The sequence below is a fragment of the Macaca nemestrina genome, chromosome 12 (assembly GCF_043159975.1).
Source record: "Macaca nemestrina isolate mMacNem1 chromosome 12, mMacNem.hap1, whole genome shotgun sequence".
Lineage (NCBI taxonomy): Eukaryota > Metazoa > Chordata > Mammalia > Primates > Cercopithecidae > Macaca > Macaca nemestrina.
Genome location: NC_092136.1, coordinates 35,332,468 through 35,350,419, shown reverse-complemented (window position 1 = coordinate 35,350,419; position 17,952 = coordinate 35,332,468). Strand labels below are relative to the sequence as shown.

The 17,952-nt window shown below is 39.4% G+C and overlaps 1 pseudogene across 1 annotated transcript; it reads left to right on the top strand.

The window, feature by feature from the left end:
* The first annotated feature begins 15,586 nt into the window (after positions 1 to 15,586).
* LOC105471479 (chromobox protein homolog 1 pseudogene) lies at positions 15,587 to 17,715 on the top strand (annotated as a pseudogene). The gene has a single exon (XR_981154.3). The product of XR_981154.3 is annotated as a chromobox protein homolog 1 pseudogene (transcript).
* The last annotated feature ends 237 nt before the right edge of the window (positions 17,716 to 17,952 follow it).

Below are 17,952 nucleotides of genomic sequence, written 5' to 3'. Positions count from 1 at the left end.
ATTTTGAACAAGTCATCCAATTTCTCTATTACTTAATTTATTAACCTGAAAAATAAGAGAGAGTAGATCAGGGTTGAAAATTAAAATACTTGGCAGGTAACGTAACAGAATTAACCTGGAAGGTATGATACAATTCTACAACAGGGAGTGGTAGGTATTGTACCAATGTCCATAATCTAGTCTAAAGATTAAAGTTACCATCCATACTAGCCTGCAAGAATGCAAACTTGCTATTGCCACACCGTCTGATTTTTCCAGAGAAACCAGAAACCTGGATTTGTTATGGGAAATCTGATTTTTAAGGCATCATGTAGGTCAAATAAAACATAAAATTCAGTTTCTGAACTGCCAGTTTGAGACCCTGGTCTAGCAAATATCTCAGAATGCTAATAGTTTTTTGTTTGTTTGTTTGTTTGTTTTTTTAACATAGTTACTGGGAAGAACAAACGAGGGAACATAAGAAAATGCTTGCACTGTACCTGATATAATTTCTTTTTTTCATATTAAACATTCTCTAACTTGTATCCCAAATCTCTACAACTAGCCCTGCATTTCTTGCAAGCAAAGGGTCATTTCCTCCCTTAAATACAACTATTAGCTCACTCTGCATGAGTTCACAGTCTGTCCTGTGTTGGGCTCTTTCCGTTACTCCCCTTCCCAGATGCTTTCGATGCCTTCTCCACCTTTCTCCAGCTCAGTCTGTGCCCAGGTAGACTGAATTATGTGAACTTTATGGACAGGCTTTTTTATCCTGTGGCTTCCTGTTGTGTTTAGCCAATGTAGACAACAACAAAAGACTGGAGGGTGAATGAAGAGTGAAGTTGGAGTATTTATATTCCCAGTACCCCACCTGCTAAGTCACAAGGCTTGACTTTGGCCTAAAGCCATAGCTGTTTTCAGGCTGTTCTCTCCATAGAGCCATAGTCAGTTCAGGCTTCTATAACAAAGAGAACCACACACTCAGTGACTTAAACAACAGAAATGTATTCCTTGCAGTTGGAGACTGAAAAGCCCATGGTCAAGGTGCTTGCCAATTTGGTTCCTGCTAAGGGCCCTCTTCCTGGTTTGCAGATGGATGCCCCTCCCTGTTGTATCCTCACATGGTAGAGAGACAGATCATCTTTCTCTTGTCTCTTCTTATGATCACATTAATCCCACATATGAAGGCCCGACCCTCATAAACTAATTACCTTCCAAAGACCCGACCTCCAATTGCCATCACACTAAGGATTAGAGCTTCAGTATATGAATTTGGGGAGACATAAACCATTCAGTCCGTAGCAGCCAAGCTTTTCTTTGGGTTACATTAACCATTTTTTCCTGTTGACCCTTCAGGCCAAGAGGCAGTTAATAGCTCTCATGTTCTTTTAAATTCTGTTCACTCACTTATAAATCATTCAATTTGAGTGTGCTACATCATCTTGAGACCCCTGAACTAGCAAATCTTTCAGAATGTTAATGGTTTTTTTACACAGTTATTGTGAAGAACAAATGAGGGAACATAAGAAAATGTGTGATCATTGTCTAATACACCAGCTTCTCACCCCAGGTAGAGCTCCTCTCCTCTATTCCCTTTCTAAACCAATGGCGCCACTATCCTGCCTATTAACCAGGCATAAAGTGATGGTGCTCTATTAGAAAGGGAGGTTCCCATAGGATCCCTCTGCTTCACTCATCCCTAAACATGAGTAGCCAGGAAAATGAGAGAAACTTGGCCTGCCAAAGAGTAGAAGGATTGGTTAAGTTCAAGGTACTGAGCTGGCTACATTTTCTAGGAGTGGAGTTTCAAATTGAACTGATTTTGTGGCTGGAATTTCTCTTCCCTCTCCTCTACTGAACCAGAAGGATTAGTGCTCTGGGCTGCTCTGTGCAACCCTTCATTCTATCCTCTGTGAATATTCTCTCTTCATTCATGCATGGAGCCACCAGCACTTTCCTCTTGCACAGGGTACACCTTTAATTGGTCTTTCGACACCATCCGTTGAAGATCTGCTATCCAGGCTGAACCTGATAAACATAGATAGCTGTTTGACTTGCTTCAGATCTAAGCTATATATAGCCTGCTTCTGATGTCTTAAATTTTTTTCTACATGGTTCGCCTTAGCTTCCTAGTTTTGCACTGGAGCTTCAAGCAGAAGTCTCTGCTAATAATAGTGTTACTGTGCTTTCTCTTGTCTCCTTTGTCATGTACCCTTGTTTCTAACCTGCCTCAGAAGCAGGAGATTAGTATAGAAAAGAGCAGAATTTACAGACTCCTGATTATACTAATGTAAAATCCCAATTCAACATAAATAATCAATACCAAATTCTTGGCATAAATTTTGACTCATGCCAATTCTTTAGTTCCAGTATTCACTCTATCACACGCCCTTAGTTTGTTGCTTCAAAATGCCACTTATATCTCTCTCCTGCTCTACATTCTTATCCCCACTCTATTAATCTCAGTTCCTGACCTATTATGCCAATGATAACTTCTGCCCCTTCCAGTTCATCCTGCCCCACTCTGCCAGATTCAACTTTCTTATAGAATGCTTCCATCATATGACTCTTTATAATCTTATTTCAAATACAAATTCAGTGGCATAGGTTTTAATGATCTCCATGATATATATACCCAATCTCAATTGTCCTAGAGTTCATGGATGGGAGAGAGCAGTCTTTTCAGTGCTTCATCCACATGCCATTTTTGTTTCTATCTCCAAGCCTGTTCCCTTGCTGGATATGTCATATCCTCTTTCCTCCATCTATACCTAAGCCCTGTTCAGCTCACATTCTGCCTTCTCAATTAACATATTACTTCTTAAATTAAGCCCTACTTAACTCTTTCTATAAACTCAAATGGTACTTTTAGTGTTTTCCATACAATTTAACCATTGAATACACATTATTTTATTTATTTATTTTTTGAGATGGGGTTTCACTCTTGTTGCCCAGGCTGGAGTGCAATGACACAATCTTGGCTCACCGCAACCTCCACCTCCCGGGTTCAAGTGATTCTTCTGCCTCAGCCTCCCAAGTACACATTATTTTATGTTGTTTTCTAATCACTTTAAGTATATTTACATTCAGGATATTGTTCAATGTTAATGATGATTTTAAAAAAAAAAATGTTCTCACTCTGTCACCCAGGTCAGAGTGCAGTGGCACAATCATGGCTCATTGCACCTTTGACCTCCTGGGCTCAAGGACCCATCTCAGACTCCCAAGTAGCTGGGACTACACGTGCATGCCAGCATACCTGGCTAAGGTTTTATTTTTATTGTTTTGTAGAGACAGGGTCTTGCTTTGTTGCCTTGGCTGGTCTCAAACTCCTGGCCTCAAGAGGTCCTCCTGCTTTAGCCTCCCAAAGTGTTGGGATTACTGGTGTAAGTCACCAGGACCAGCCTCAGTGATGAGATTTTTGATGATATCATGAATAGGGGACCCAGGAAATCTTCCCATCTTGCTATTGGTCTAGTCATTCTTTTCCTCCTCATCAAGACCCTAAGAGAAACACTGTTAACAAGGAACAAAGACAAATGGGAATTCAGGTACCATCTTGTAATGGTTAGTTTTGTGTGTTATTTTGAATAAGTGACATTTCCCAGTTATTCAATCAAACACTAGTATAGGTAAAAATTTCTTATAGATGTGATTAAAGTCAATAATCAGTTTTCGTTTTTGTTTCTTTGTTTGTTTGTTTGTTTTGTTTTGTTTTTTGAGATAGAGTCTTGCTCTGCCACCCAGGCTGGAGTGCAGTGGCACCATCTTGGCTCACTGCCGCCACCACCTCCTGGGTTCAAGTGATTCTCCTGCCTCAGACTACCAAGTAGAGCAGGTGTGTGCCACTAAGCTCAGCTAATTTTTTTTTTTTTGTATTTTTATTAGAGACAGGGTTTTACCATGTTGGCCAGGCTGGTCTCGAACTCCTGGCCTCAAGTGATCTGCTCGCTTCTACCTCCCAATGTGCTGGGATTACAGGCGTTGAGTCACCATGCCCAGCCAGTCAGTTGGTTTTTCAAAAGGGCAACTATCCTAGATAGTCTGATTGATTTCATCAATTGAAAGGCCTTGAGAGTGGAGCTGAGGTTTCCCAGGAGTAGAAATTCCAACTGTGGACCCCAGCTTTAGCTTCAGCCTGTGCCCAAGAGTTCCAGCCTGAAGTTCCTGACAACCTACCCTACGGATTTGGAATTGCCTGCATAGTCCCCACAATCACATAAACCAATTTCTTGCAAGAAAGATTAAAAAATATATCTCCTACAAGTTTCTGTTTATCTGGTTTAACCCTGACTGATATAGATTGGGATGTCTGGAAGTGGAGTAAGAAATAACTAAATGTGGAAGTGGCTTTGGAATGGGGCAATGGGTAGAAGCTGAAAGGATTTTGAAGAACATAGCAAATGTCTAGATCGTCTGGGATATACTGTGAGTAGAAATATGGATAATGACTCTACTAGTGAGGATGCAGAAGGAAGTGAAAAGCATGAAGAAAATCCATAGTAAAAATCTACATAACTTTACAGAATATCTAAATCTTCATAAAAGACTGTTGATAGAAATATGGATATTAGAGGCACTCCTGGTGAAGGTTTAGAAGGAAATAAGGAACAAGTAGAAAATGTAGAAAAAGAGGGTCTTGCTTTACAGTGGCAGAAAGTTTATTGGATTTCTATCTTACAGTTGTGGAAAGCAGAAATTATAAGTAATGGAGTTAGGTATTTAGCTGAGAAGCATTTTAAGCAAATTACTGAAGGTGCAGAATGATTTTGTCACATTGCTTATAATAATACGCAAAAGGAAAGAGATAGGTTGACAAAATAATTGTTAAAGAAAGAGGAACTGGAACTTGGTGATTGGGAAATTCTCATTCGATCCGGATTGGAAAAGATGCTAAAATTAGGAGATTTGCTGTCAGGAAAGACTACTCTGGAGAGAAAGTCAAAATGGCTGGACCACATTTTCCTAGTGGCTCAGAAGTATCAAGAGGTGAGAATTTCAATCACACAGAGGTATCCTGGAGAGGGGAGTCATGTGACTCACAGATCTCAGCCATCTAAGTAGAAGCCAGGAATAGAGATGGGATTATCCAGGAAAGATAAATGGAAGAGACTCTTATCTAATGGAGTGAATCCCCAAAATATTCACAGAAGACCCACAAAGCTCTTGAGAATTTTAAACCAACAGAAAGACAGAAATAGAGAGATGATGAAATGAAAGAAGATTGTTGGACTCCTAAAATTCTACAGGCAGGACACAGACTAATAAGACCACTCTGTACAAACACATGCTATTCCCTTTTTTTTTTTTTTTTTTTTTTTTTTTTTTTTTTTTTGAGACAGAATCTGGCTCTATTGCCAGGCTGGAGTGTAGTGGCGCGATATCGACTCACTGCAACCTCCGCCTCCCGGCTTCAAGCGATTCCCTTGCTGAGGCCTCCCGAGTAGCTGGGACTACAGGCACGTGCCACAGCAACCAGCTAATTTTTTTTATTATTTTTTTATTTTAGTAGAGACGGGGTTTCACCATGTTGACCAGAATGGTCTCGATCTCCTGACCTCATGATTTGCCCGCCTGGGCCTCCCAAAGTGCTGTGATTACAGGCGTGAGCCACCACGCCCAGCCAACACATGCTATTCTTCATAAAAGAATGGCTCAGAAAATGAAGCCTCAAGTCATAGATTATTCCCAGGTCTTGAAACCTACAGGAGTTTGCCCATTTGGATTTCTAATTTGCTTGGAACTGGTAACTCCTTTTTCCTTACATTTTTTTCTTTTTTATTTATTTATTTTTAATGTGACTGTAACTCGTATCCTATCCCTGTTCCACCATTGTATTTTGGGATAAAATCATGTAACTTCTCTTGCACGAAAATGAGAAGAATAAGAGAGCCATGCTTACAAACTCATGGACTTCTAGCCTGTATTCTGATCTAGTCAGGATAGTATTCAACATAATAGTTAAAAGCTTCGGATGTGGAGTCAGACTACCTGAGTTTGAATCCCCACTCACTACTGAGATCTAGACTAGAGTAAGATGCTTTTAACCTCACTGTGTCACAGTTTTCCCATCTGCAATATCACAATAGTAACTGGACCTTTCTTACAGAATAATTGTGAGAAAAGATGTACACAGTGATTGAAACAGTGTTCGACACTGTTACAGAAGAGACTAAAGAAAAAAATACGTTCCCACACCCCACCTGCCCCCATGCACACACACACACACACACCAGGAGTGGCATTACAATAATTATGAATAATGTGTAAGATGTTGCTAAGCTCAGAGTCAATTCTAACTGTATGCTTATTTATTGAGATGTTTCACAGCATCAAAAATCACGTTTTTTATTGTAGTTGGCAAAGAAACCAAGTCTAGAAAGGATGTAGAGACAAATCCGAATGGCCCTGCTAATTCATTTAAAAGGCCCAAGGGATGGATGAGAAGCAGTAGCTATTAACTCTTTGGAGGTATTCCTCTCCAGTTTCTGGAAGGCACAAAGAATACTCTGATTAATGTGTTTGAAATATCCTTTCAAAGCTTTGCTTATGCCCTTGTTATATTAATTATTTCTGTAAATTAATTTTTCTTCCAGGATCACTCTCCAGAAAAAAGAAAAATGAATAAATATCATACTAGATTTTTCCATAGCTGAAGCCTACAAATTGAAAACACTGGGAATCAAGAAGTTGGCTACCCTAAGATCAAGGCTAGCCTCATAGATAAGCAGACTCAGTGGTACCTTCCTAATATGGATTTAAGTGGTAATTAGAATATTCAACTTGCCTGAGACTTCATCTAGCCAACTTCTAGAGAGCCTCTGACACTTCAACCCTGTCTTCCTATTATTTTTACTCACAAATTAATTTTGTTCACAAATTGAATTTGTTCATTCATTCATTCATTTTTTAAACAATTATCATCTAACACACACACATACATACATATATAGAAACTATGAGGCCTGTGCAAGGCTTATAGAGTCTAGAGATGAATAAAACATTGTCCCTGTCTTTCAGAAGCAAAGACATTAGAACTCTTACAAGAAATGTGGATAACAAGTGTCTGTTTCACAGGCTGTTGTGATGATTAAATGAGATAATGAATATAAAGTCCTTTTATAAGTCCTGGAATATGATCAATAACTATTTCTTGTTATTACTGTCATCATTATTTGGTAGAGCTGTGAGGGGTCTCAGAGAACTTCTAGTCCAGTGGTTTTCAAACTTTTGTGTCCATCAGAATCACCTGGACAGTTTGTTAAAATGCCAGATGCTGAGCCCCACTCCAAAATTTCTGATTCAGTGAGTCTGTGCTGAGGTTCAAGAATTTGCATTTCTGGGTTCCCAGATGATGGTGATGATGCTGGTCTGAGACCACATTCTGGTAACCCTCTTATACTCCAGTCCCCTCATTTTACAAATAAGAAACTGAAGCTCAAGAGAGTTAAACTGATATAACTATAAACTTATCAATAATTCACTCTTTTGACCCCACCTATCATTATTACCCTGCTGCCCCTCTGTGATAGCTGCATATCATATCAGATATGTTGATTTTCTTAACCTTACAGAAAGCATAACGATAGGCATATAAGTGTTACATATTTTTGTACATGGATAGATTAGGGGAGAGGAGATATCTCTGGACAGAGAGGCTATAAAGTTGGTCATCCATGCATAAGGCCATCAATCAGTTTGAAATCATTTGTATTATTTACCTATTGCTGTATAACCAATTCCCCCTAAACCTAGAAGTTCAGCAGAGCATACATCTCAGTTTCTGTGCAGCAAGAGTCTAGGCATGGCTTAACCAAATACTCTGTTTTGGGATTTCTCACAAGGCTGCAATCAAGGTGTTGAGTAGGGCTGAGGTCCCATCTGAAGACTTGACTGAGAAAGATCTGCTTCAAAGTTCACTTACATGGTTTTTGGCAGGATTCAGTTACTCAGGGCTCTTGGACTGAGGGCCCCAGTTTCTCACTAGTTTATTGGCCAGAGGCCTTCCTCAGTTCCTTGACATGTGGGCCTCCCAATTGGATAGCTTGCTTCATCAAAATCAGGGAGATCAAGGCAGAGAGAGTGCACTTGCAAGATGGAAATTGCAATCTTTTGTAGCCTGTCTGTGAAGGTGGCATCTCATCACCTTTTTCATAGTCTATTGGTTCGAAGCCAGGCACTGGATTCAGCCCACATTCAAAGCAAGAAGATTACCCAAGAATATAAATACTGGAGTGGAAATAAATGAGGCCCACATCAGACACTGCGTACCCACACTACTCATGTAAACTCAACTCCTCATTTCACAGATGAAGAAATTGAAGCTCAGAGACAGCAGGTGGCTTATGTAAGATCACATAGCCAGTCTACTTCCCTGACTAGAATTCTAATGCTCTTTCTATTACATCATTGTAAAATTCTCTCCATTTGATCTCTATTGTAGACATCATAAACAATATATCAATTGAAAACAGAAGAACAAAACATGCTCTGATGGAATAAGAGCAAATAAGTTTATCATATCCAAACTCTAGTTTTTAAAAAATAAACCATTTGCTGAATCATCATTGTAATCAAGAACCCAAGAGACAAAAAAGCAATATAATAGTTCCAACAAACAATCATTTATTTGGTGCTCTGTTCAAATAACACAAAGATAAGCATTTTTCTTTTAGATCTCAACATACACTCTATGAGGCAATTTTCCTACCTCTTTACCAGGAGAATGTACATTTCTTCTTGACCTAGTGAGGCTCTCTGTGTATTTTCAAAACTAAACGTACCTTGTAAAAATATATTATAGACCTCAAGTAATATTTATTTCTCAGACAGCTGAATAGAAAAAGCTAAATCATACACTTATTTCTGTTTCAGTACATATTTATTTAGCACTGACTGTATATAAGGTATGTGTCTGGCTCTAAGGAATCAGTGGTGAACAAGCCAGAAGCGATTATTGTTGCAATGGTCTTTCAGATATACCAGGGAAAACAGACATGTTTTAAACATTATAGATAATTAATTAGTGTGTAAAGTGGCTTTGAAGGTAGAAGATAGAGTGTTATGGGAGAATATAACTGTGGGTCTTAACTGAATCTGGGGAGATAGAAAGACATGATAATTAAGCTGAAACTGTAGAGGGCATAGAAATTTGCATATTCTGTTCCTTCTAAACAAATTTGGAAAACAAAAGCATTCCAGATAAAGTCTCCAAAGTGAGGAAGTTTATTTTGATTTGATTTTGTAAGATCAAATTATAGATCAGATCATAGAAAATAGAGATAAAAATTACAAATAATCTTTACATATGACTGGGAACTAGCTATATAGTCATCATTGACTATATGCTGTTGCTGCAACAGTTTTAATGGATCCCTGGGTGTGTCAAACTTGGCAGTTTGGGCTAAAGTTAATCATCACTGTAATCAAGAACCCAAGAGACAAAAATGCAATGTATTAGTTAATAACAATATAATTTAACCCTTGACAAAGGGTATATCTCTGGAGAGCAGAGCTCATAGATCCCCCCCTTCCTTACTTAAAGCAGGGTGGATATCCTGTTATTGACTTTGAAACAATTTCCCAAATTTCCAAAATGAATCCAAGATAAGGGTATGTCTTGTGAGTTGAGAAAGGATGGTATTCAGGACAGCTTAGTACTGTTTGTGGGGAACAGAAACTCCAAGAAGTGTGGGGGTGTAAGCAAACTTCCCAAGAAGGAGAGGTTTTAAAGATTAATCACTGGTAATTTTCATTAATGATGAGTCATTAGTGATAAATCATTCATGATCATCTTCCCGACAACGATGGATGAAGGGCTGCATCAGAACAGAGAGTTCTGTGCAAAAGCCAGAATGCCAGCTACTCAAGAGAACTGGGCCCCAGGACGGTAAGGTACCCCAGGAGAGTAACATATTTGCTGAATAGGAAATAAAGTTCTCCCAAAGGAAGCCACTTTTCAAAGCACTTTTTACAGTGCCATCTAGTGGAGATTAAAATTACTGCACAATTGTCCCACTGCTTGGGTTCTAGTCCTTGCTCTGATCCCAACAACTCAATTCAAACGCTGATTCCAGCTCCAAAATTCCAGCATGCCTTTATTTAGTGAGCAAAACCAAACATTTTCTTTTTTGTCATGACATTGACCTGTAAATCTAATTTAACTATAAAATGAAAAACAAGAGCTACTGCTAAGGGTTGTTAAACAGATTAAAATAAGTTACTTTTAAACGCTAGAATGTGTGAACCTGGTTAATGGAAAATAGAGGCAGAAGAGGAGGAGAGAGACTCTTAACACAGTAAAGAGTAAAGACGGTAAATGGTAAATATGAGCTGGTCATAAGCTTCCTTAGCTGCACCAATGTAACAGAGAGATGTCCTTGTGGACAGGATACAGGCTTTGGAATAAAGGTGGGTCTAAAGCTGGCTCCACTACTTAATAGTGTTTGACAATATAAAAAAGGCTTACTCTCTCTGAATCTTCATTCCTTCATCGATTAAAAAGAAGAAGGTGATGGCTACACCTACCACCTGTGGATATTGCCATTAGAAGATGCTTATGGATGCCAATCCCCTTCCTATCATCTGCATTAAACCCTCAGCTGGTTTTAGAGCGCAAACAATCCATTCTTTTCTATGATACCTCTTGAACTAGGTCTTCACTCTTCCAAATCTTCCTAATCCCTCTTCCTCCACTTCTTATTCTGACTCTCCTCATCCTAATAAATCAACTTGTTCCAATCTGACTGCTAGCGACAAGTCAGAGATCTCTGGCTAGTCTTTTCCCAGAAGCTGGTGGAAGGCTATGCGTGCTTCTGCTTGCTCCTTACAGAAAATCTATAGTGATCGTTGTTCCCATGGGTCAACCAACACAGAGAAGAAAGCTGCAGCCAGCTGCCGACTCTTAATCAGGAAGAGTTTGCTCAGCTGGTCCTTCTTCAACTACATTTCCCTCTTATTCTTCTCTCACCTTCAAAGTTTTTTGTTTCTCTTCACCAAGACATCAGTCTGTTGCCCTCACAGCATGACATGGCTTTTTGCCTTTTTATCCTATACATATAAGTCAGTAATGCCCTGTAGCTGGGCAAACAATAAAGAAGGACAAGGTTTTACTTCAATGCTGAGAAAAATAAGTATATGTCCCCTATTTTTCTGTAAACACTCATCTTTGTTGGAGAAAGTGTCATCATTTCAAAAAAAAAAAAAAAAGGCTTCCCTCCTCCCTGATACTGGTTTGGCCCTCTCAGAGGTAGAAATAATATTTTCCTCAGCAAAGGTGATTTTCTTCCCATGAGGCCTATAGACAACCAAATTGATTTTTCAGGCCAAAACCATTTCGACGTCTATTTATCTTCTCAGGATGATGTCCTTCAGCAAATCATTTTGTCAACTCTTTGGTGTGGGTTTTTGTAACAGAGAAGATTGTAGTCATCATACTTAAAAATAAATAAATAAATTCTATCTTTCTTCTTTGCTGAAAGCACTATTCAACCCAGCCTTTAAAACAGAAAATTCTAGGTATGAAATAAAACACTGACCTTTATGTTAAGGAAAAAATAAAATGTTGAGGTTTTTTTTTTTTTTTTTTCGTTTTTTTACTCTTCAGATTGGTTTTTCCCACTAGGTCTATAAAAATGACTTTAAAGGTAAAATTTAGCAAAGGTGAGAGGGGGAAGTTGCAAAAAGAAAAAAAGCTATATTAAGGATTCAATTTTCACATTTATTTTTCTCCCCATTGGTATATTGAGGAAGAGCCTTGAGACACGAATTTTATTTTTTTTACTATAAAAATCAATGCATACCCTGGTTAAAAAAGAAAAAACAAAAAGTTTCCCTTCACCATTACCTCCAGACACACTCTATATATATAGCTTTACATATATAAGTATATACAGAGTTCAAATCCTATTATCTTGCTTTTTCTATATAATATATTTTGGAAATCTTTTTATTCCAAGACTCATAAGTCTATTTTTAGCTAGTTGGATATCATTAATTTTTACACATATATCATGATTTATTTACCCAGACCCTGGCTGACATTTTTTCAGAAATTTTAGCAAATAGCAATTACCAATTAAGCTTCAAAGAACATGCTTTAGGCCGGGCGCGGTGGCTCAAGCCTGTAATCCCAGCACTTTGGGAGGCCGAGACGGGCGGATCACGAGGTCAGGAGATCGAGACCATCCTGGCGAACACGGTGAAACCCCGTCTCTACTAAAAAATACAAAAAACTAGCCGGGCGAGGCGGCGGGCGCCTGTAGTCCCAGCTACTCGGGAGGCTGAGGCAGGAGAATGGCATAAACCCGGGGGGCGGAGCTTGCAGTGTGCTGAGATCCGGCCACTGCACTCCAGCCCGGGCGACAGAGCCAGACTCCGTCTCAAAAAAAAAAAAAAAAAAAAAGAACATGCTTTAAAATATATCTTTGTGTTTTTGAATTGGTAAATCTGCATGATATATTTGAAGATTAAAATTGTTAGGTCGACATAATGAGGAGGTTAGGAAAAACAGTACAAAGCATTTCAGTTGAGAGGTTTGCAAGTTAAATTAACAGTAGATGCTGAGCTCCTAATATATCTACCCCAATCTTTAAAGAGGACCAATAGAAATAAAAGCCACTATGTGGCGTCTTTTTTGAGCAGGCAATAACTTGGACTCAGGTTGAAAACCGTCTCCTTAGCTGCATGATACCTTTTGCTAAGGAGACAGATTGCACTTCAGTCCAAGTTAATTGCCTGTTCAAACAAGACACAGAATTAGTTTGTCTCCATCAACAAATGAATGGATAAAAGTGGTGATATGTACACAACGGAATACTACTCAGCCTTAAAAAAGAAGAAAATATTGTCATTTGTGACAACATGACTGAACTTGGAGGACATTATGTTAAGTGAAATAAATCAGGCACAGAAATACAAATACCACATAATCTCACTTACACACTTAGAATCTAAAATAAAGTTGAACTCGTAGAAGAGTATGGGGGTGTTACCAGGGGCTGGGAGGAAGGGGTGGCAGTAGCTAAAGTTGGGGAGATGTTGCTGAAAGGATGCCAACTTTCAGTTAGCTAGGAATAAATTCAAGAGATCTATTGTACAACATGGTGACTGTAGTTAATAACAATGTATTGTATTATTCAAAATTGCCAAAAGAGTAGATTTTAAGAGTTCTCACCACATAAGTATGTGAAGTGACATATACATTAATTAGCTCAATGTATCCATTCCACAATGTACACATTTTTAAAGGACATAATAAATACATACATTTTTCATTTGTCAACTAAATAAATTAAATGTAAAAAAAAATTAAGTCCTGAAGACAGTAAAATAATACCTTTAAAGTGCAGAAGGAAAGAAAAGGGAAAGGAAAGGGAAAAGAAAGGAGGAAAGAGAAGGTCATCTCCAAATAATTGATAACTAACAGAATTTTTCACCAGCAGATATGCCCTGCAAGAAATGGTAAAGGTACTTAGACAGAAAGAAAATGATACCAGATGGAATCTCAGAGTTTTAAAGAAGGAATGAAAAGCATCAGAAATGGTAAATATTTTGGCAAACATAGAAAGACTATTTTTCTTCTTCTTTTTTTTTTACTGACACAGATGCACATTTTTGGGAGTACATATGATAATTTAATACATTCATATAATGTATAAAGATCAAGTCAGGGTAACTGGGATAGCCATCACCTTAAATATTCGTCTTTTATGCTAGAAACATTCAGATCATTCTCATCTATTTTAAAACGTACAATAGATTATTGCTAACATAATCACTTTACTGATCAATTCAACATTGTCTTATTTCTTCAAACCATATCTTGTTTTTTTGATTGTTTGTTTGTTGTTTGTTTGTTTTGAGATGGAGTCTGTCTCCCAGACTGGAGTGCAGTGGCGCAATCTCGGCTCACTGCAACATCTGCCTCCCGGGTTCAAGCTATTCTCCTGCCTCAGCCTCCTGTGTAGCTGGACTACAGGTGTGTGTGGCCACGCCTGGCTAATTTTTGTATTTTTAGTAGAGACCGGGTTTTGTTTTCCTGTGTTGGCCAGGCTGGTCTTGATCTCCTAATTTCAAGGGATCCTCTCACCTCTGCCTCCCAAAGTGCTGGGATTACAGGTGTGAGCCACTGCATCCAACCTAACTGTATATTTGTACCCATTAATCCAGTGGTCCCCAACATTTTTGGCATGAGGGACTGGTTTGATATAAGCCAATTTTCCATTTCTCTACGGATGGGGGTGGGGGAACAGATGTGGGTGGTTTCAAGATGAAACTGTTCCACCTCAGATTACCAGGCATTAGTTAGATTCTTATAAGGAGCACACAACCTAGATCCCTCGCATGCACAGTTCATAACAGGATTTGTGCTCCCGTGAGAATTTACTGTCACAGCTGATCTGACTTGAGGTAGAGCTCAGGCAGTAATGCTCGCTCATCCACTCATCTCCTGCTGTGCCGCTGGGTTCCTAACAGACCAGTACTGGTCCAGAACTTGGGGGATAGGGACCCCTGCATTGATCACCCTTTTTTCCCCTCCTCCCTACTACCCTTCCTGGCCTCTGATAACTACCAATCTACTCCTATCTTTGTGATATCCACTTTTTTAGCTCCCACATATGAGTGAGAACACACAGTATTTGTCTCTCTGTGCTTGACTTATTTCAATTAACATAATAACCTTCAACTCCATCCATGTTGCTGCAAATGACAGCATTTTATTACTTTTATGGTTGAATAATATTCTATTGTATAAAGGTGCCACATTTTATTTATCCATTCCTCTTCTGATGGACTCTTAGGTTGATTCCATATCTTGGCGATGGTGAATAGTGGTAAAATAAACAGGAGAGGGCAGACAGCTCTTTAATATATTGATTTCCACTATATTGGATATATACCCAGTGGTGGAATTGCTGGATCATATGGTAGTTCTACTTGTTGTTTTTCAGGGAACTTCTGTATTGGTTTCCATAGTACTTGTACCAATTTACATTGCTACCAATAGTGTGTGTGTTCCTAAGTAGAATGGTTGGAAGAAGTATTCATGCTAGAAGGCTCTGAATAACAATACTACTAATACAGAGGATACCAACCATAAAATACTATAGGGCCAAGCAGGTGAAAATAATTCAGTGAAATAGCTCACATCCAAAACCAAAAAGAATTAAGGACCAAGGTAAATTGGAAGCATATGCCCCATCTAAACAAATACTGCTCAGCTATCACCGATGGTCTTCACACAGAAATGTAGCCCTATATTGCTGAGTCTCTGAATTTTTCAAGATCTCAATTGTGACATAATTACTTAGTTTTTAAAACACTCTGTGCCCCAAACAGATAATATCTGAGTGCTAAAGGCAGCTAGTGAACTGCCCATTTGTGACCCTTTTTCTAATATTTTTAGTACTCCCAGCTTGTCTTGGTAGATAGGCCTTCTTATCAAATGTATGGCAAAAGCTACCCCAACCCAAGCTTTATTCTTAGCCTTTTAGAACCCAAGACTTGTGATTTCCATTGGTGCAAATACCTTGTAAATTCTTTCAGAAAAGAATGAATGACAAAAAGTGTGTCCAAATAGAATATTGTAAACTTACATTTTTCTTTTAAGATCTCTCAGGCTGGGGCCTGCGGTACGCCGCTTCAGTGAGGGGCTCCACTGCGGCCACCCGGCTTGCTGCCTTCCTGGGCGCCACTCCCCCAGGCGACCCGACGCGACGCGCCAGTAGCGCAGCATCGATTCCTCTCGGGCTCTTGGGCGCTGCTCTGAGCAGCGTCACCCTTTACACCAGAAAGCTGGCGGGCACTATGGGGAAAAAACAAAACAAGAAGAAAGTGGAAGAGGTGCTAGAAGAGGAGGAAGAGGAATATGTGGTGGAAAAAGTTCTCGACCGTCGAGTGGTAAAGGGCAAAGTGGAGTACCTCCTAAAGTGGAAGGGGTTCTCAGATGAGGACAACACATGGGAGCCAGAAGAAAACCTGGATTGCCCCGACCTCATTGCTGAGTTTCTGCAGTCACAGAAAACAGCACATCAGACAGATAAATCAGAGGGAGGCAAGCGCAAAGCTGATTCTGATTCTGAAGATAAGGGAGAGGAGAGCAAACCAAAGAAGAAGAAAGAAGAGTCAGAAAAGCCACGAGGCTTTGCTCGAGGTTTGGAGCCGGAGCGGATTATTGGAGCTACAGACTCCAGTGGAGAGCTCATGTTCCTGATGAAATGGAAAAACTCTGATGAGGCTGACCTGGTCCCTGCCAAGGAAGCCAATGTCAAGTGCCCACAGGTTGTCATATCCTTCTATGAGGAAAGGCTGACGTGGCATTCCTACCCCTCGGAGGATGATGACAAAAAAGATGACAAGAATTAACGCTCCTGAGTACCAGCCCCTGTCACATCTGACTGGGTTTCAGGTGGGAAGGGAAGGAGTTCTACTTGTCTTGACACCATAGAGGTGGCTTGAGAAGATGTCCTTTGAAGAGCCAGTATAGTTTCTGTGCCCTGCAGCAGCCCAAGTGCTTTAAAGCCATTTCAAGCTGTATAGTTTGCACACCCATCCCAGTGGAGGGGAAAGGGGATAAGTGTTTCAAGGCAATCTTTTCTGCACTTTGCTGAGAAAAGCAAAGGGCCTTCTATGAAGGACAAAACTTGCAGAATTGGGTGTGTGGGAGAGCAAAAAAAATACTGTAGATCTTCAAAGAGCATCTCCACAACCCACAGCCTTCTTCCCAATAGTGTTAACTCTGCATTTTTACAGCGTAGCATGTGTGTAGTCTTTGGCTATTACTGGTGTATTATTTGGGGGAGGGATGGGGAGGGGAGAAAGGGAGATGGGTAGCATCACTTTGATTAACATTTGGGGCCTGATAGGGGAAATGGTGAAGCAATGGAAAAGAACAGACAACTAATGGTTTGCTTCTATGTCCAGAATATTTTACCTTAAAAAAAAAAATGTCATTGGCACCATAAATAAGGACTGTGAGAGACTGTTTAAAAGCTGTGAATGTCTGAAACCTATAAGCCAAGGTGTTCCCTGCCTAAACTTATTGCTGTTCCCACAAAGGACTAAGCCATTTCATAAGTTACCAAAGTTGCCATTTTGGAGATGGAAATTGATGAGGAGGGAAAGTCTTTTATTGGAGAGTATACAGTACAAGCAGATCATTCTGTCTCAGAGGTGCTAATAAAATTAGAAGACACTTTCTTTTCCAGTAACGAAGTTATAAATATCAGCTTGTTCATCCAAGCCACTGGCTGAGGTGTTAGGGAAGAGGAAGAGGGTGGTAGAGGAGATAAGACAGTAGGGTAAGACAAGGGCCTGTGCTCTTAGTGGGGAAAACTCTTGGAGCCGTTCTCTTTTTTGAGCTTTGAACTCTGAAACCATTGTTGGCTTCAGTCACTGACAGCACAAGTTTCACTGAATTGATCTAAGAGTTTAGTGATTTCAAAAGCCTTGGTCTCAGGAGAAGATTAAACTTCCATATTGGGCAGTGGTTCACTTTAAAACACACACACACACACACACACAATTTTTTAAGAAATCCTAAGAAGTAACTGATACCCAAAATGCTCTGTCTTGAGTCATGAGATCCATCAGTTCTTGATATTGTCTAGACTTGCATCTAGAGCTACATTGTAAAATCCTTTTAGGCATGTGTTAGATTTCTGTGTAAACTTTGTTTAAATGTAAACTTCATACTACACTGTCAGTTTTTGTCTTAATAAAACTATAGGTTTATAAAAAAAAAAAGATCTCTCATAGGTCTAGTTGGAGAAGGTCAAGTATTAAGAAATGATTCAGTGGGTAGTTAGCAGGGATGATTTCTGTGGTTTCTTTGACATTATCATTGAAAAGCCTGGTAAATCTTTCTAACCAATCTCATCCACATCTTAGCTCAGCCATCTGGGTCTCCCTTTCAGGATGCCCATTTGCTTGAGAGTAATGAATATCATGGTAATGACTTTCTCTGATAAACCA